Raw genomic sequence first — 21,134 nt, forward strand, 5'->3', positions numbered from 1 at the left:
CTTGCACTTCACATGGCAAAAGCAGGAGCCAGAGGGAGTAGGGAGGTGCCACACTTTAAAACAACCAGATCTCCCGAGAACTCACAATCACTAGGACAGCACCAAGAGGATGGTGTTAAACCATTCATGAGAAATCGCCCCCATGATCCAATCAACTCTCCCCAGGCTCCACATAAGATCTGGACAGGGACAAACATACAAACTATATCATAATCTCAAAAGTTTATATGGGTTCAGTCAGAAAAGAATTAAAGTTTCTGGAAAAATAGATGTATAATTCTGTGTTGCTTTTATGGAGGGAGTCATTGGCCTAATTAATAGTTCATTACTTCAACTGACCACAATTTACGTGCTAATTTCTCGGAAGATGGTATAATCCAAAAGGGAAGGCTCGGGAAGCTAGTAGGTAAGTAACTGAAAGTAAGTCATCTTTCCCCATCATTGCTCCTGAAGGAATGCTAGTCAAGATTATCCTTAGAAATGTTGCATCAATTAAGGACAAATAAACAATACCTAGCTGGAAACACTGCAGTCACAATATGCACCTTTGTGGTTTCCACAACTCCAAGTTCAGATGGAAGTAACACATTCCCCAGCAGATACTCATCTTAGCTGGTTTTTATCTGCTGTCCTGGGGGTGGCCCCCATGAGTAAATCTCCTCATCTGAAGACATTCTTTTATGCTTAGACTTCTCTAGGGGCCTCAGAGTCATACTGTCACAAGACAACTATAAAATTTTTGTAACAGCAGGAATCTATTGACCAGTGAGTAAACCACACATGCAGTAAAAATTCTGTGTGTCAGAATTCAGAAGCCAGGGCACAGCAGGTCATGCTTGCTGCTCGGCTGCTGGTGTAGAGTTTCCTATGGCAGACCATCCCTTCATTAGTGCATTCCCACCTGTTCACTTACCTCCTCCAAGAAAGATGAATAAATAACCAACCAAAAGGTTAAATGAAGACAGCCATTTAAAAAACTATTCCATCAAAATACAAAAATTAAAACGACAAAGAAGTCATGTTTGTTTGGGAACTTAAAGGATCAAGATATAATCCTTGATCTGCCCAAGAAGGCTGAAAATTGAGGGAGTCGGGACATGCAAGGGAAAGCAATTTGTCTTGGTTACGAGACTGTGTAGGGAGGAGGAAGGAAGGGTCTCCTTTTCAATGGAGGATCACTTGTTTGCACAGTTGCATTGTGAAAACAACTGAGAATGCCCCAGTGGTCTAATTCTGTCATTCACAAAGAAGAGTTCACTGTGGCTTATCTAATAGCCCACCCGTCCTAGGCTTACAGCCAGTCTGGCCCAAGCTGGGCATTATCAGGAACCTCTAGGTATTAGCAAAGAACCTGCTTTGACATGCCCAGCCTAGCAGGCTTGGTGTGACAGAAGATGCAGAAGGAAGAAAGATTCTTCCTCCTCCAAGTTTTCCATTGGTTATAACTATAAGATAAGGAACCCCGCAGGCTTGGTGCACCCCATTCTATCTGAGAGTGCTGACAGGGTGCTTTTCAAGCCCTTGAAAACAACAAAACATTTTCTGTAACTCCTCACTGAACAATGTCTGGGCCTGATGAAAGGCAAGAAATGTTCTGCAGCCGTACTGCTCTGAGGGTTCCCAATCATCAGGTCAAGGTCAAATGCAGAAATCTCTGTCTGGTCTAACAGAACCCTAAGATGGCTGCCTCCACCACACCCCTCTCCCAGGACTCCTAGTTGGCGTGGAAGGAGGATAGCTGTTGGGGGTTTCCTTTTCCCAGCTCCCTTGAAGGGTGCCCCACCTATACATAGGTGTGTGGTCAGCTTCACAGAAATGAAAAGTGGTTATTCCTCACACAAGGGTTGGCAGTAATTACTTCTAAAGAAATATAATACTCAAGAAAAAGAGGCACTCAGATGAGAACTGTGCCTAACCCCTGACCTCTGTGGGGAGCTGCATGGCTACAGTGATGCAGTGCTGCAGGGTGACCAGGCACATATGATGGGACACCTGTCCTAATTCATTCATTGAGCAAACACTGATCAAGCATCTGCCATATGCCTGGCATCGCCAATGCTCAGTTTTTCTCACCAAACCTTTTGAGAAGCTGATTCTCAAGTGTGAAGTGATAACAAAGAAAAAGACAGGAAGGACCCAAAGTTGTACAAGTTGCAAGTCATGACTGCACAAGAGGACCCAACCAGGCAAGTGAGTGGGGACTAAAATCCAACCCACGCTCCTGTTGCTAATGTAGCTACCCACACAGAGGGCTGCATTCATGCAGGGGATGCACCTTTTCCTAATGTGCAAAAAATACTGTCTAGTCCAACAGAGACTTGTGCAGAAGATATGGCATATGGTCAGATGCCTGCAGGCTGCAGTTGCCCATTATCACTCTTTCCCTAAGAATAGATGAATGAATTTGTCATTGCCTCATTTTCCTGATCTGTAAAACAGAGTCAATGGTGTTTGTGCTTGCCTTACGACTTGAGACAGTCATTATGAGGTGCAGACTGCACTCATTAGAAAGAAGATTCTCAGCTGGAGCAGTGGTTCACGCCTGTAATCCCAGCACTTTGGGAGGCTGAGGTGGGCAGATCATTTGAGCTCAGGAGTTTGAGACCAGCCTGGCCAACATAGTGAAACCCTGTCTCTACTAAAAATACAAAAATTAGCTGGGCTTGGTGGCGCACTCCTGTAATCCCAGCTGTCTGGGTGTCTGAGGCAGGAGAGTCACTTGAACCCAGGAGGTGGAGGCTGCAGTGAGCCGAGATGGTGCCACTGCACTCCAGCCTGGTGACAGAGTGAGACCCTGTCTCAAAAAAAAAAAAGAAGATTCTCAAATAATATAATTATATTAAATAATATATAATAACACATTACATTAAATAATAGAATACATCTTATTGCGTTCTCCCAAGAGGGTACTACTTATTAGATATGGATCATCCTATGGTTAGAAAATAAACCCTACTTTGTAGTCCCTGCCAAAGAAAATTAGTGGAAACTTTTTTTTTTTTTTTCTGAGGAGTCTCGCTCTTTCACCCAGGCTGGAGTGCAGTGGCGCGATCTCGGCTCACTGCAGGTTCCGCCCCCCGGGGTTCACGCCATTCTCCTGCCTCAGCCTCCCACGTAGCTGGGACTACAGGCGCCCGCCACCTCGCCTGGCTAAGAAAATTAGTGGAAACTCTTATTTTACCAGGCAAGCAGTGGTCCTGAAAAGATCTTAGCAAGGCACTAGCTACACAGCTTAATGCCTATTCAGGGATCCAACTAAAACTTCAGTTCTTCACCAATCATACTCTCAAATGTTTTATGGAAACAGAGGTCACAAATAAGGTTACCAACCAACTTTTGAAAGGAGATGGAGAAGGGACTTTCGTTCCTTGAGGGCAGACAATGTGTTTTTCTCATCCTTGAATTTCAGGACCCAAACTGAAATATGGGAGCTCAATGTCTGTTGACATTTGTGTTGCGTGGTCGACATGTGCTTCCAAGTACCTGATCGCTTCAAGGGAGAGATGTGGACTCAGATATTGGATTAGGAGAGCCCTAAATAATTCATACAAAATAATCTAATTTCGTTAGGCCTGCAGAAAAGGAACTTCAATTCCCACATGTTTAGAAACTTCTTCGTGTCTAACCTAAATTTTGCATGTTCCTCTTGTTCTAGCATTAACGGAGTAAAAAACAAAAATGCCATGAAATCATGACTCTGATTCTGCTTATCCAGGCTATGTATATGGTCTCAGTCCATTTTCTGTTGCTCATAACAAGATAACTGAAACTGGATACTTTTTGGAAGAAAAAGAATTTATTTCTTAGTTATACAGGCTGAGAAATCCAAGGTTGAGGGGCCGCATCAGGAGAGAGCCTCTCTGCTGGTGGTGAAGCGGGATATTTCCCTGACCCCTTCACAGGACTTGCAAAGGGGATGCCTCATTTACTCACCCTGCAGCTCTCAACTCCTCACGGGAGACGGCACACAAGAGAACAAAGTGGGAACTGGAATGCACAGGCACTGGAACTAGCTGGCGGCTTCAGCACCAGCAGGGGCGAACTCCACTCACTCAGACCCGCTGTGCTCCACCTCTCAAGGGAGGGAGCACACAGGTGAGCAGGTGCAGGAGCCAAGGCGAGTGCTTTTGGGGGCCAGCAGGAGTGAACTCTGTAACGGCGCCACAGCAGTGTCTGGGGGAGCGCCCATGACCCCTGAAGCCCCAGAGGTGAGTGTTACAGTGCTCTTTTAGCTTTGCCCGCAGCGCACAGCTTAAGTGTTTAAAGCTCAATGGATCCTCTGCCTTTTCATTTCAGGTGGCTGCCTTCTGCTAGCGAGGGTAAAGGGTCAGTGTGACAGCCTTTTGCATCCACACTCGTGGCACCCAAGCTCTTGTCCAGCATCCAGGAGAAATGAAGTCACACAAAAGAATTGAAGGATGGTAAACATGGGGGATTTTATTGCCGATTAAAGTGTCTCTCAGCAGGAAGGGGAGCTGAAAAGGGGATGAGGCAGGAAGGTCATCTTCCCCTGAAGTCCAGCTATCTCTGGCCGAATTCTTCACTGTCAAGCTGTCCCTCTGAAGTCAAACCACTTCTCTCCAATGTCCAGCCATAGCCTCCAATGTCCAGCTGCTTCTCCTCTCTGCCACCTCAGTTCTGGGGTTTTTATAGGCACAGGATAAGAGGCAGGGCAGGCCTTAGGTGGTTTTGGAAATGGCAACATTTGAGCAGGAAAACAAGGATGTAAGTTCTCCCTTTGCACAGCAGTTTCAGGCTTTTCAGCTTGAGGGTGGGTCCCCAGCAAGGGCCCCACCTTCTTCTGCCCAGAATTTCCCTGCCTCCTGGGGGGGAGGGAATCAGTGAGGACTCTCTGCAGAGGCCCAAGGCTGCACAGGGCATCACATGGTGAGGGGGCTGAGCATGCTAGCTCACATCTCTCTTCCTCTTCTTACTAAGCTACCAGTCCCACTTTAATGACAACTCATTGATCCATCAATCCATGAATAAATCCAGGCACCACCTAAAGGCCACACCTCTCAATACTACCACATTGGAGATCACATTTCAACATGAGTTTTGGAGGGGACATTCAAATCATAGCATACCAAAAGATTGACATTTGAAGATGTTCTAATCTAACTACTCTAATATGCTGTCTCTGAATTATCAATGAATTTATCTTTCAAGGTAAAAATCTAAGTAAACTAATATTATGGTCACTAGGCCATTCTATGGCCACTTGCTGTAAGGACACTGCTTCTGAATTTCTTTTTGTCCAACTTATCTTTCAGTTGATTGTATTTTCAGCCTTGAAATCTAACAGGATGGCTTGCTTATTATCTAATTTTAATAAAACCTCAAGATTGTAGTAGAGAAAAAGCATTGTTCTGTGGTCTCCAGCCCAAGGTCCCATTGTCATTTCCCTCCTGAGAGTTAAGGGGTTTGGAGAAGGAAATTCTCATGAATGATGCTCAATCGATCTTTAAATGTGCATCAGTTCTCCCAGCACAGAGACTAAATAATACTTTGCCACTTCATTCTTCTCCCGAGCAGATAGCCTTAGGAATGTATTTACTGCCACCTTGTGGAATGGAAATAAACTTAAAGGGCCTAGTCTAGTCAAATTTTGGTCACAACTTCTCCTTTTTTGATTATTTTGCTTTCTCTGGGAAGGAGCTTCTATGCTGATCTTGTTACAGGAGCCTCTTGCACCTGGTGGGAGGTGAGGGGGAAGACTCAGTTTTCTTCATACACTGTCATTCTCTGTCAAAATGGAGGTATAGCATACAAAAATCAAAAGCTTTCAGTCTTTGGAAAACTCCTAAACCTCACTGACAGTGCCAGGATTGAACCATAATCCCAGATAATTATATTTACAAGAAAAGGCCTACCCATAATCTCTGCAAAAGATAATATTATTCACATATGTTTTGTATAGAAATCCACATACATTGGCTTAGCATGTTTGGATTTTGATCTTAGACTAGAAAATCAGCCTGACCTAACAGAAGTGTGTAAAACTGCCTGCCCTACCATATATCACATCATTTGCTTTTAATGCTGTGCATGGTCTGGTTTATTTTCCATTGCATTTTTCTGTTGCAAAGACATTTCTATAGCTATGTATATCTCTAGAGATGGCTCTAAAAAAGGACTGACTTAAAAACAAGACTGTACCCGTGTTGGGATAAACATATCTGTTTTACCTCAGAGTGAATTATCTCATTATGAGAAAGTTTAAGTACGTTAAATATACACCAAAGTTTTTGTTGTTGTTGGTTTGAGACTGGGTCTCACTCCATCATCCAAGCTGCAGTGCAGTGGCAGCATCACAGCTCACTGCAGCCTCAACCTCCTGGACACAAGTGATCTTGCCATCTCAGCCTCCCGAGTAGCTACAACTACAGGCATGCACCACCACACCCAGCTAATTATTTTGTATTTTGTAGAGATACGGTTTCATCTTCTTGCCCAGACTAGTCTCAAAGTCCTGCACTCAAGCAATTCACCCATCTTGGCCTCCCAAAGTGCTGGGATTACAGGCATGAGCCACTACATCCTGTCTACACCAAAATGTTTTAAAGGTTTAATTATAAAAACTGCATCTTTTTAATTTTAAAAATACACAACTTTTTCATTTGGAAGAAGCTAGTTTTGTACAGCTGTTCTTCACAATACCTGAGTAATAACTCATACTACTGCAGCTTTAGCCTGAACCAACACAATGGTTATAATACTGGACAGCAAGGATCTTAAAGCTAAACAGATAAAATGTGGGAAGTAGCTAAAACCATCTTGCAGCAAAACTTCTTCCTTCATGAAATCTTTTTTTTTTTTTTTCCACCAAAAGAAGGAATTAACTCTAACCAGGGTTGTAATTTTTGCCACACAATTCTCTTTATGTGCCAAAAGGTTCTGGAGCTGAAAGTTCAGGAGAGGAGGGACAGATGACTGAGGCTCTCTCAGGAATGCTTGGGAATCTGGAATACTGAAGTATGAATATTTGGGAGAGAAAAGGTCTGACACAAGGCAGGACCCAGAAAGAGAGCCGAGCCAAGTTCTCCAAGAGCCATGTAAGTCCCCAGGCTCAGGTTTTCAGAGTATTGTCAAAGCTAGAGAGAGACAGAAAGGGTCAGAAGCCCAGGAGTGAGAGAAGCAATGCAAGGAAAATAAAGACAAAGAGAAGAGTAGACTGAAAAATAAAATGCATTCTTGGTACTGATTGATCCTAGTTTATTTATTTGTTAATAGCTAAGTCCTTAAGAAGAGAAATAAGAGAATCCAACTGGAATAAAGATCCATGAGATTTCTCTGAGGAGCGAAAGTGAAGTCAGCCACCAAATATCTACTCAGAATGTTGTGGTCCTTGGTGCTGTTCACCAAATATGTCATCTCTCCCGCACTCGGAGGGAAATTGCACTTCCTGGCGCCTGTGCGGCTGAGTGGGGCCATGTGACTAGTTTTGGTTAATGAGTAGAGAGCAGAAATGACAAGGACAAGGTCAATCCTGAGACATACCTGCATTAAGGAGGCAGTATGATTGTCTCTTTGAAGTATATAAAGTATTAACATGGTCCTTATGCTTGGGCAATGAATGCCTAAAGCTTATAGCGGACATGAAGAGAAGGTGTTAGATAGTGCAAAGAAAATCTTATATTTAAAAGCTGTTTTCTGGCCAGGTGCAGTGGGGCTCTTGCCTGTAATCCCAGCACTTTGGGAGGCTGAGGCAGGCTGATCACTTGAGGCCAGGAATTCGAGACCAGCCTGGCCAACATGGTGAAACCCCGTCTCTACTAAAAGATACAAAAAATTAGCGGGCCTGTGATCCCAGCTACTCGGGAGGCTGAGGCAGGAGAATCGCTTGAACAGGGATGCAGAGGTTGCAGTGAGCCAAGATTGCACTACTGCAGTCCAGCCTGGGTGACAGAGTGAAACTCCTTCTCAAAAACAGATAAATAAATAAATAAAATAAAAATAAAAGCAATTTTCTGTCTTCTCAAAGGAAGATTGAATTCACCTTCCAGGCAAACATTTTACTTTATTTTAGGAACACCAAAATGTGCCCTTTGGTCACTAATGTAAATCGAGAATATTCACAAAGATTCTTATCAGAGTGTGTGGAAGACCCCACTGATTAAATTTGGCTCTTTTAGAACAGAAAATGCAGCCTCGACTTGGAAAAAATTGGTTCTTTTAGAACAAGAGGCAAAATCTTGACTTGGAAATGTAAATTGTTACATAGACTTGAGTCCGAGTTGTGGCTCAGGGGCTTTCTTGCTTTCTTGACCAAGGGAAACATATTGCTCTGTCTTAGTCCTGCTCAGATATTCCCAAGGGGTAGGCAGCCGTAAAAGACCCTAAGGAGAATCTGGGTCCCTGGGTTTGGAGCAGAACCACTATCAAGAGCTACACAAACCACTTTCTCTGTGTTTGTCCCTTCAGTGATTCCTGGGTCTTAATAAGGAACTATCAAAAGTTGTGGCCTAGCTTTCATTTTTTGGGGATGAAGTATAGGGAACAGAAAACGCCCCACTTGAGATGCAATGGTAAGCAGGACTGCGGTGCCTGCCCCTTCAGCTCAGGGGATGGTGATAACATCAGCTAGAGCAAGGCCCACCACCCATTAGCAAAAGTGCCATCGGGAGAGACATGGAGCACATGCCAAGGAGGCTGTAACAAGGAATATGAGGAACTTGATCCAACCACACGATAATGTTGCTGACGATGACAGCTAACGTCACATAGTGCTTACCATGAGCCAGTTATTGTTCTAAGCAAAAATTTTAGAGGTAGCCATACACACACAAAGTGTCACATGGTGACAGCAACCTGAGAGGCTTTCAGAAATACATCAGGAACACTGTGGGAGTGGGTGGAGTTCGATTTCCATAACTCAGCAAAGAGGGACTGGGAATAAGGAGTTAATGAACATCTTTTGAAATAGCATGCTGGCAGTATCTGGACACACCACATCCAATTGTTTAGTTGAGAACTTCTGTAACTGAGCCTATATTATAAAATTCAGAAGATGTTTGCTTTACTTAATTTCCTTTGTCTTTGTCCTTTCCTCCTTCTATGCATGATTACTCACAGTAGAGGTAGTCACCAACTCACTAATAATTGATTAACTTGATGTCCTGACCTCCTGGAAGCTGCCCACAAGATTAATAAACTTGGTTTTTTTCCAGAGGACAATGATCCTTAGGTCATAGAGACCTTCTTTGGCTTGTCTCATTTAATCCTCACAACAATCCCAAGAAGTTTTTAGTCCCATTTTATACACAATGACATCGCTTGCCTAAGGTGACACAGCCAGTGGGCTGAGTAGATTTCACTCAGTGTACACATCAATGTAATGTCTTGCCAGCATAATTGCTTCCCAGATAGAGTTGATGGCTGTGTTTCCAAAAAGACCCCTGAGGGTCCCCAGAAGTCATGCATGGCACCCAGAATCCACAGGTGCACCAAGTATCCTATTCAGACAAAATAATACTATGCCATGCTCATTTCATCAATGCTTGTTACCAATAAGATATACATTCCTGAAAGAATCACTGAATTTACTGTACCTTTGTGTCATTTTGTGTCTTCTCATGCAACAGATATTGAAAGTACAAGCCACAGCATTTGGAGTCCATTAAATTGTCTGACTTTGAAAAGGAGTCCTCACTCTACAACCACTAAGGAACCACTGGTGTTAAGCAGCAGTTTTCCAGCTTCTTTTCTTTTCTTTTTTCTTTTCTTTCTTTTCTTTTCTTTTTTTGAGACAGAGTCTCGCTCTGTTGCCTAGGCTGGAGTGCAGTGGCACAATCTCAGCTCACTGCAACCTCTGCCTCATGGGTTCAAGTGATTCTTGTGCCTCAGCCTCCCGAGTAGCTGGCTGTGCACACCACCATACCTGGCTAACTTTTTGTATTTTTAGTAGAGATGGGGTTTCACCATGTTGGCTAGGCTGGTCTCGAACCCCTGGACTCAATTGATCTGCCTGCCTTGGCCTCTGAAAATGCTGGAATTACAAGTGTGAGCCACCACGCCCAGCCTTCTGCTTTGTGTCTGAGAAGGCTGGAACTAAGAGAGTAGTGAGTGTCTTGTACACAAGGGTGGCAATGAAATCTCCTCTACAGTCACCACTCCTGCTCCAACCATTGCTGCAATTCTGAATTCCCTGTCCTCACATCTCTTAATATTGGCATGCACAGTCCTGCATACAGGTTTATCCTGAAGGTGGACTTGAGATGATCCACAATGAGACAAAGTTGAAAGATCACAGGCAAGGTCACCACAGACAGACTGGACCACGGTAGGCACATTTGATAGTGAAGGTGCCACTTCAGTCTGACTCTTTCATTTCGTGCAATTCAACACCAAAAAAGCAAGGCTCCCAGTACCAGCTCCAGCTAGCCACATGTAAGTGAATGAAAGTAAGAGGTTGGTTTACCACACTGTGTGAATGTGTTTAGAACTTGGCACCAGCAAATTTATGTTCTATTTTCCCAACCCAGTCTGTAAAATATACCCTCTACTTGACCCAGAGCATAATGATATCTATGGCTAAAACTGCCAATGAGAGAAAGGTTTAAGGATTTCAGACATAAACAAGCCATTGTTTCACTGGATTTTTCAATGTACTGCTTGTTGTATTGGGTGCCTTCCTCAGAATGGGCACTATTATTAAGGGCCTTATCATTATTGCCTTTTTTACACGTAACAATCCTTATAAAGTATAAGATGTTATTGTCCCCATTTTATGAGGAAAACAAGGCTAGAGAGGTTAAGTAAATTGCCTGAAGAAATGCAGCTAGTTAGCATCTCAGCCAAGATTCAATGATTGGCCTATTTTTGAAGCCTGTGTATATGTTTAGTGACACAATTCTACCTGACTCTCTGAAAAACTACGATCATCTGATTTGAGGCAACATGGAACATATTTTGATTTTTTACAATATTTCTCATTTGGAAATAATGTTGCTATTAGTGTCACCTTCAAATAAAGGAATGTCAGGGAAATTTGAATCCTGAAATCACAGACCTAGAAAGGGACTTACAACTAAACCATGACATGTTGGACTGGATCACTGTGTACCCACGAGAGGTGGACTAGATGGTGACTAAAAGTCAGTATAGCTGTCTCAGCGGCTGAGCAGACCACAGCCTCTCAAATAAGTGTCATCTACTAGGAAGCCATCATTTGATACGATATCCTAATTTCACTGGTGCTTCCAATGCACATATATGGAACATTATGTTTAAAACTGCTTTAAAGTTCATTTACAAGGCACCTAGGAAAAGATCTCATTACTCTGTAATCACTCCCCTCTTTGTCTAAATACAGTATTATTGGGCTTAATTACCCTCTCATTTACAAAACTTGGTTCTAAATGAGTCTTGATTGTTCTCAAAAACCAAAGAGGCTTCTAAATATGAAAACTGACCACCAATCAAGGATATTCAGTAGAAAAAAATATAAAGAAGAACTATCAAAAATTCTTGGAGCAAATCTGCATTTTAAAATACATAAATGGTCTTCCAAGGTGAACCTATATTTTTTCCAGCTGTATTGAAGTATAATTGACAAATAAAAATTGTATGTATGGATTTTTGTCCAAGATGGCCAAATAGGAACAGCTCCAGTCTACAGCTCCCAGTGTGAGCGACGCAGAAGATAGGTGATTTCCTCATTTCCAGTTGAGGTACCAGGTTCATCTCACTGGGGCTTATTGGACAGTGGGTGCAGCCCACGGAGGGTGAGCCAAAGCAGGACAGGGCATCTCCTCACCCAGGAAGTGCAAGGGTTCGGGGAATTCCCTTTCCTAGCCAAGGGAAGCCATGACAGATGGTACCTGGAAAATCGGGACACTCCCACCCTAATACTGTGCTTTTCCAAAGGTCTTAGCAAACAGCACACCAGGAAATTATATCCCATGCCTAGCTGGGAGGCCTGCCTGCCTCTGTAGACTCCACCTCTGGGGGCAGGGCACAGATAAACAAAAGCCAGCAGAAACTTCTGCAGACTTAAACGTCCCTGACTGACAGCTTTGAAGAGAGTAGTGGTTCTCCCAGCACAGAGTTTAAGATCTGAGAACAGACAGACTGCCTCCTCAAGTGGGTCCCTGAATCCCGAGTAGCCTAACTGGGAGACACCTCCCAGTAGGGGCCAACTGACACCTCATATAGCTGGGTGCCCCTCTGAGACGGAGCTTCCAGAGGAAGGATCAGGCAGCAACATTTGCTGCTCTGGAATATTTGCTGTTCTGCAATATTTGCTGTTCTGCCTCCACTGGTGATACCCAGGCAAAAAGGGTCTGGAATGCACCTCCAGCAAACTCCAACAGACCTGCAGCTGAGGGTCCTGACTGTTAGAAGGAAAACTAACAAACAGAAAGGACATCCACACCAAAACCCCATCTGTATGTCACCATCATCAAAGACCAAAGGTAGATAAAACCACAAAGATGGGGAGAAACCAGAGCAGAAAAGCTGAAAATTATAAAAATCAGAGCGCCTCTTCTCCTCAAAAGGAACGCAGCTCCTCGCCAGCAACAGAACAAAGCTGGACGGAGAATGACTTTGATGAGTTGACAGAAGTAGGCCTCAGACGATCGGTAATAACAAACTTCTCTGAGCTAAAGGAGGATGTTCAAACCCATCGCACAGAAGCTAGAAACCTTGAAAAAAGATCAGATGAATGGCTAACTAGAATAAACAGTGTAGAGAAGACCTTAAATGACCTGATGGAGCTGAAAACCATGGCACGAGAACTACATGATGTATGCACAAGCTTCAGTAGCTGATTCGATCAAGTAGAAGAAAGGATATCAGTGATTGAAGATCAAATGAATGAAATGAAGCAAGAAGAGAAGTTTAGAGAAAAAAGAGTAGAAAGAAATGAACAAAGCCTCCAGGAAATATGGGACTATGTGAAAAGACCAGATCTACGTCTAATTGGTGTACCTGAAAGTGACAGGGAGAATGGAAACAAGTTGGAAAACACTCTACAGGATATTATCCAGGAGAACTTCCCCAACCTAGCAAGGTAGGCCAACATTCAATTTCAGGAAATACAGAGAAAGCCACAAAGATACTCCTCGAGAAGAGCAACTTCAAGACACATAATTGTGAGATTCACTAAAGTTGAAATGAAGGGGAAAATGTTAAGGGCAGCCAGAGAGAAAGGTCAGCTTACCCATAAAGGGAAGCCCATCAGAATAACCGCAGATCTCAGGCCGGGTGCGGTGGCTCACGCCTGTAATCCCAGCACTTTGGGAGGCCGAGGTGGGTGGATCACGAGGTCAGGAGATCAAGACCACCCTAGCTAACACGGTGAAACCCCGTCTCCACTAAAAATACAAAAAATTAGCCAGCCGAGGTGGCGGGCGCCTGTAGTCCCAGCTACTCGGGAGGCTGAGGCAGGAGAATGGTGTGAACCCCGGGGGGCGGAGCCTGCAGTGAGCCGAGATCACGCCACTGCACTCCAGCCTGGGCGACAGCGAGACTGTGTCTCAAAAAAAAAAAAAAAAAAAAAAAAAGAATAACAGCAGATCTCTTGGCAGAAACTCTACAAGCTAGAAGAGAGTGGGGGCCAATATTCAACATTCTTAAAGAAAAGAATTTTCAATCCAGAATTTCATATCCAGCCAAACTAAGCTTCATAAGTGAAGGAGAAATAAAATACTTTACAGAGAAGCAAATGCTCAGAGATTTTGTCACCACCAGGCCTGCCTTACAAGAGTTCCTGAAGGAGGCACTAAACATGGAAAGGAACAATCAGTACCAGCCACTGCAAAAACATGCCAAATTGTAAAGACCATCGAAGCTAGGAAGAAACTACATCAACTAATGAGCAAAATAACCAGCTAACATCGTAATGATAGGATCAAATTCACACATAGCAATATTAACCTTAAATGTAAATGGGCTAAATGCTCCAATTAAAAGACGCAGACTGGCAAATTGGATAAAGAGTCAAGACCCATCAGTGTGCTATATTCAGGAGACCCATCTCACATGCAGAGACACACATAGGCTCAAAATAAACGGATGGAGGAAGAGCTATCATGCAAATGGAAAACAAAAAAAAAGCAGGGGTTGCAATCCTAGTCTCTGATAAAACAGACTTTAAACCAACAAAGATCAAAAGAGACAAAGAAGGCCATTACATAATGGTAAAGGGATCAATTCAATAAGAAGAGCTAACTATCCTAAATATATATGCACCAAATACAGGAGCACCCAGATTCATAAAGCAAGTCCTTACAGATCTACAAAAAGACTTAGACTCCCACACAATAATAATGGGAGACTTTAACACCCCACTGTCAACATTATACAGATCAACAAGACAAAAAGTTAAAAAGGATATCCAGGTATTGAACTCAGCTCTCCACCAAGCAGACGTAATAGACACCTACAGAACTCTCCACCCCAAATCAACAGAATATACATTCTTCTCAGCACCACATCACACTTATTCCACAATTGACCACATAGTTGGAAGTAAAGCTCTCCTCAGCAAATGTAAAAGAACAGAAATTATAACAAACTGTCTCTCAGACCACAGTGCAATCAAATTAGAACTCGGGATTAAGAAACTCACTCAAAACTGCTAAACTACATGGAAACTGAACAACCTGCTCCTGAATGACTACTGGGTAAATAATGAAATGAAGGCAGAAATAAAGATGTTCTTTGAAACCAATGAGAACAAAGACACAATGTACCAGAATCTCTGGGACACATTCAAAGCAGTGTGTAGAGGGAAATTTATAGCACTAAATGCCCATAAGAGAAAGCAGGAAAGATCTAAAATGGACACCCTAACATCACAATTAAAAGAACTAGAGAAGCAAGAGCAAACAAATTGAAAAGCTAGCAGAAGGCAAGAAATAACTAAGATCAGAGCAGAACTGAAGGAGATAGAGACACATAAAACCCCTTAAAAAAAAAAAAATCAATGAATCCAGGAGCTGGTTTTTTGAAAAGATCAACAAAATTGGTAGACTGTTAGCAAGAATAATAAAGAAGAAAAGAGAGAAGAATCAAATAGACACAATAAAAAATGATAAAGGGGGTATCACCACCGATCTCACAGAAATACGAATGACCATCAGAGAATACTATAAACACCTCTATGCAAATAAACTAGAAAATCTAGAAGAAATGGATAAATTCCTGGACACATACACCCTTCCAAGACTAAACCAGGAAGAAGTTGAATCCCTGAACAGACCAATAACAGGCTCTGAAATAGAGGCAATAATAGCCTACCAAGCAAAAAACATCCAGGACCAGATGGATTCACAGCCGAATTCTACCAGAGGTACAAAAAGGAGCTGGTACCATTCCTTCTGAAACTATTCCAGTGAATAGAAAAATAGGGAATCCTCCCTAACTCATTTTATGAGGCCAGCATCATCCTGATACCAAAGCCTGGCAGAGACACAACAAAAAAAGAGAATTTTAGACCAATATCCTCAATGAACATCGATGCAAAAATCCTCAAGAAAATACTGGCAAACCGAATCCAGCAGCACATCAAAAAGCCTATCCACCATGATCAAGGTGGCTTCATCCCTGGGATGCAAGGCTGGCTCACCATATGCAAATCAATAAACGTAATAGATCATATAAACAGAACCAAAGACAAAAACCACAGGATTTTCTCAATAGATGCAGTAAAGGCCTTCGACAAAATTCAACAGCCCTTCATGCTAACAACTCTCAATAAACTAGGTATTGATGGGACATATCTCAAAATAATAAGAGCTATTTATGACAAACCCACAGCCAGTATCATACTGAATGGTCAAAAACTGGAAGCATTTCCTTTGAAAACTGGCACAAGACAGGGATGCCCTCTCTCACCACTCCTATTCAACATAGTGTTGGAAGTGCTGGCCAGGGCAGTCAGGCAGGAGAAAGAAATAAAGGGTATTCAATTAGGAAAAGAGGAAGTCAAATTGCCCCTGTTTGCAGATGACATTATTGTATAATTAGAAAACCCAAGGGTCTAGCTGGGCGTGGTGGCTCACACCCATAATCCCAGGACTTTGGGAGGCCGAGACGGGCAGATCACGAGGTCAGGAGATTGAGACCATCCTGGCTAACACAGTGAAACCCCATCTCTACTAAAAATACAAAAAAATTAGCTGGGCGTAGTGGCGGGCGCCTGTAGTCCCAGCTACTCAGGAGGCTGAGACAGGAGAATGGCATGAACCCAGGAGGCAGAGCTTGCAGTGAGCCGAGATCACGCCACTGCACTCCAGCCTGGGCGACAGAGCGAGACTCCCCATCGTCTCAGCCCCAAATCTCCTGAAGCTGATAAGCAACTTCAGCAAAGTCTTAAGATACAAAATCAATCTGCAAAAAACACACATATTCCTAAATACCAATAACAGACAAACAGAGAGCCAAATCATGAGTGAACTCCCAAACACAATTGCTTCAAAGAGAATAAAATACCTAGAAATCCAACTTATAGGAGATGTGAAGGACCTCTCCAAGGAGAACTACAAACCACTGCTCAACAAAATAAAAAAGGACACAAACAAATGGAAGAACATTCCATGCTCATGGATAGGAAAAATCAATATCCTGAAAATGGCCATACTGCCCAAGGTAATTTATAGATTCAATACCATCCTCATCAAGCTACCAATGACTTTCTTCAAAGAATTGGAAAAAAAAAACAGAGCCCGCATTGCCAAGACAATCCTAAGCAAAAAGAACAAAGCTGGAGGCATTATGCTACCTGACTTCAAACTAAACTACAAGTCTACAGTAACCAAAACAGCATGGTTCTGGTACCAAAACAGAGATATAGACCAATGGAACAGAACAGAGCCCTCAGAAATAATGCCACACATCTACGACCATCTGATCTTTGACAAACCTGACAAAAACAAGAAATGGGGAAAGGATTCCCTATTTAATAAATGGTGCTGGGAAAACTGGCTAGCCATATGTAGAAAGCTGAAACTGGATCCCTTCCTTACACCTTATACAAAAATTAATTCAAGATGGACTAAAGACTTAAATGTTAGACCTAAAACCATAAAAACTCTAGAAGAAAACCTAGGCAATACCATTCAGGACATAGGCATGGGCAAGGACTTCATGACTAAAACACCAAAAGCAATGGCAACAAAGCCAAAATAGACAAATGGGATCTAATTAAACTAAAGAGCTTCTGCTCAGCAAAAGAAACTACCATCAGAGTGAACAGGCAACCCACAGAATGGGAGAAAATTTTTGCAATCTACCCATCTGACAAAGGGCTAATATCCAGAATCTACAAAGAACTCAAACAAATTTACAAGAAAAAAACAACACCATCAACAAGTGGGCAAAGGATATGAACAGACACTTCTCAAAAGAAGACATTTATGCAGCCTACAGATACATGAAAAAATGCTCATCATCACTGGTCATCAGAGAAATGCAAATCAAAACCACAATGAGATACCATCTCACACCAGTTAGAATGGCTATCATTAAAAAGTCAGGAAACAACAGGTGTTGAAGAGGACGTGGAGAAACAGGAACACTTAGACACTGTTGGTGGGACTATAAACTAGTTCAACCATTGTGGAAGACAGTGTGGCGATTCCTCAGGGATCTAGAACCAGAAATACCATTTGACCCAGCCATCCCATTACTGGGTATATACCCAAAGTATTATAAATCGTGCTGCTATAAAGACACATGAACACGTATGTTTATTGTGGCACTATTCACAATAGCAAAGACCTGGAACCAACCCAAATGTCCATCAATGATAGACTGGATTAAGAAAATGTGGCATATATACACCATAGAATACTATGCAGCCATAAAAAAGGATGAGTTCATGTCCTTTGTAGGGACATGGATGAAGCTGGAAACCATCATTCTCAGCAAACTATCGCAAGGATAGAAAACCAAACACCGCATGTTCTCACTCATAGGTGGGAACTGAACAATGAGAACACTTGGACACAGGGTGGAGGACATCACACACCAGGGCCTGTCGTGAGGTGGGGGTAGCGGGGAGGGATAGCATTAGGAGATATACCTAATGTAAATGATGAGTTAATGGGTGCAGCACACCAACATGGCACATGTATACATATGTGACAAACCTGCACGTTGTGCACATGTACCCTAGAACTTAAAGTATAATAAAAACAAATAAATAAATAAATAAATAAAAATGGTATGTATATACAGTGTACAATGTGATATTTGGGTATACATATACACCATTTCACATAGTTACTTTTGGTATGTGTGGTGAGAACACTTAAGATCTACTCTCTTAGCAAATTTCAAGTGAACAATACAGTATTGTTGATGACAGTTACCATGCTGTACATTCGATCCCTAAAATTTGATCAACATCTCCCTTTGATGAACATCTCTCCATTTCCCCAAGCCTAAGCCCCTAAGCCCCATTATTCTACTCTGTTTCCATGAGCTCAACTTTTTAGACTCTACATATAAGTGAGATCATGTGATATTTGTCTTTGTGTCTTGCTTATTTCACTTAGCATAATGTCCTCCAGATTCACACGTTATCACAAATGGCAATATTTCCTTCTTTTTATGGCTGAATAATAGTACAGCATACATATAGCACATTTTCATTATCTCTCTATGTATCAACAGACACTTAGGTCATCTCCATATGTTGGCAATTATAAATAATGCTGAAATGAACATGGGTGGGAGTGCAGCTATCTCTTCAACATACTGATTTCATTTCCATTGGCTGTATACCCAGAAGTGGGATTGCTAGATCATACAGAGCTCTATTTCTAGTTTTTTGAGGAACCTCTATACTGTTTCTTATAATTACTATACCAATTTACAGTCCCACCTTTTCTCCACATCCTTGCCAACACTTACTGTCTTGTCTTTGTGATAATAGCCATCCTAACGGGTATGAGATGATATCTCATTGTGGTTTTGATTTGCATTTCCCTGATAATTAGTAATATTGAGCACCTTTTCATATACCTATTGGCCATCTGTATGTCTTCTTTGGAAAATGTCTGTTCAGGTCCCTTGCCCATTTTTTAATTGGATTATTTCGGGCTTTTTTGCTACTGAGTTGTATGATTCCTTATATATTTTGGGTTTTAACCGCTTATCAGATACATGGATTGCAAATGTATTCTCTCATTCCCAAGGTTGCCTTTTCACTTTTGATTGTTTCATTTCTGTGCATAGCGTGCAGAGCTTTTTGGTTTGATGTACTGCCACTTATTTATTTGTGTTTTTGTTGCCTAAACAAGTGTTTTAATGTGTGAATTCTAGAGTGCTTATTTTGCGAACCACACACCTTATACATGCATATAATTAATAAATCTAAATATCAATTAAGGACTACAGCTACACTACTAATTGTACCATGACCAAGATAAAATGATCTTCATTTGAAAATTCTTTCCCATATTCATCTTATATATGTTTTCAACGAATATAGTATTCAGTCTTTCAAAGTTGACTTATATATTTACATATGTTTATTTTACAAATATTTGATTTGGTAGACTTTCTTTTCTATTTTTACTGGTCAAGTTCATTTAAAAAATCACCAGACACTTTTCTGTGTTTATCTTAAAAGTGCTAGACAACCCCCACACAACTGGTTATTCACATACTAGACATTTGGTGTTTGATGGTTAATGGCAACATTTGGTAATACTTGGCCCCCACAGCAAAGTTCACATCTTTAACTGTCATCAATAGAAGTCTTAATTTGGTAAATAGTTACTTTTTAAATAAAAACCTATTTTCTTCCTTTTTAAAAAATAGTTATTTACTTTGAATTAATCGGTTAATCCATTTATATTACTCCTACTCAAGTAATTTAAAAAAGCAAAATTCACTAAATATTTGTAATAAAATGTGATAATCATTGTGTCATGCAGTCCCCACCAAGCAGTCAAAAATTACTCAGTATGTAAACACATGAAAATATGAACAAATAATTAAAGCCAAAAATCTTAGTTCTTGTGCATTCAAAGTATTTGTCTAAGAGCAAATAATATGATACCAAACATAGCCTTCAGGTTAGAGATCTTAATTTCATAGATTAAATAGGCATATATAATAATAAAATGTACAATACATGATATACATATATATGTATATAAAAGAGAGTACATTCTTACTTTCTCAAATTTTCCTCTCGAAACCTAAATTTACTTTCTCTTTTCTTGTGAATTCTATTCAGATATAACATACATAAAGAAAAATGCATTAAAAAAAAAGAAAAGTGGCTTGGCATGGTGGCTCACGCCTGTAATCCCAGCACTTTGGGAGGCCAAAGTGGGTGGATCACCTGAAGTCGGGAGTTCAAGACCAGCCTGGCCAGTATGGTGAAACCCCGTCTCTACTAAAAAAAATACAAAAATTAGCTGGGTGTGGTGGTGGTGGGCACCTGTAATCCCAGTTGCTTGGAAGGCTGAGGCAGGAGAATCTCTTGAACTCTGGAGGTGGAGTTTGCATTGAGCTGAGATCACGTCATTGCACTCCAGCCTAGACAACAGAGCAAGACTCCCATCTCAAAAAACAAAAGAAAGAAAAGTACATAAACCATAAGTATGACACTTCAGTGAAGACACTCTTATAACTAGCACCCAGATCATGAAACAGAACATGACCAGCACCTCCAAAACCCCCTCATGAACCCTCCCATTCACAGCCTTCCACAGTGACCACTAGGCTGACCTAAACCCATAGTTTAGTTTTGCCTCTTTACAAACTTCATATAATTGGAATCCCACAGTATGCACTCTTTGTGACTAGGGCCTTCCTTCAATATGGTTTCTGAAATCCATTCCTATTGTTGCATGTAGGTGCAATTTGTGTCTTCCCATTGCTCTGCAGTATTCTAGTACATGAATATACTACAATTTATTTATCCACTATATTGCAGGGGACATATGTACACTAAAACATTATATGTTGTTTATCTGAAATTCAAATTAAACTAAGCTGCCTGTATTTCATCTGGCAATCCTAATCCTTGCCAACACTCAACATTGTCTGTAGAAGCACCTATTTTATTTTAAAAACAAAAATAAACAAATTGAAACCATTTGCCACACTTGTAGAAGTTGCATCTACAAAATAAAAGTGAAGATGTAACGGTCATTCAGTCCATCTGA

The sequence above is a fragment of the Nomascus leucogenys genome, chromosome 1a (genome assembly GCF_006542625.1).
Source record: "Nomascus leucogenys isolate Asia chromosome 1a, Asia_NLE_v1, whole genome shotgun sequence".
NCBI lineage: Eukaryota > Metazoa > Chordata > Mammalia > Primates > Hylobatidae > Nomascus > Nomascus leucogenys.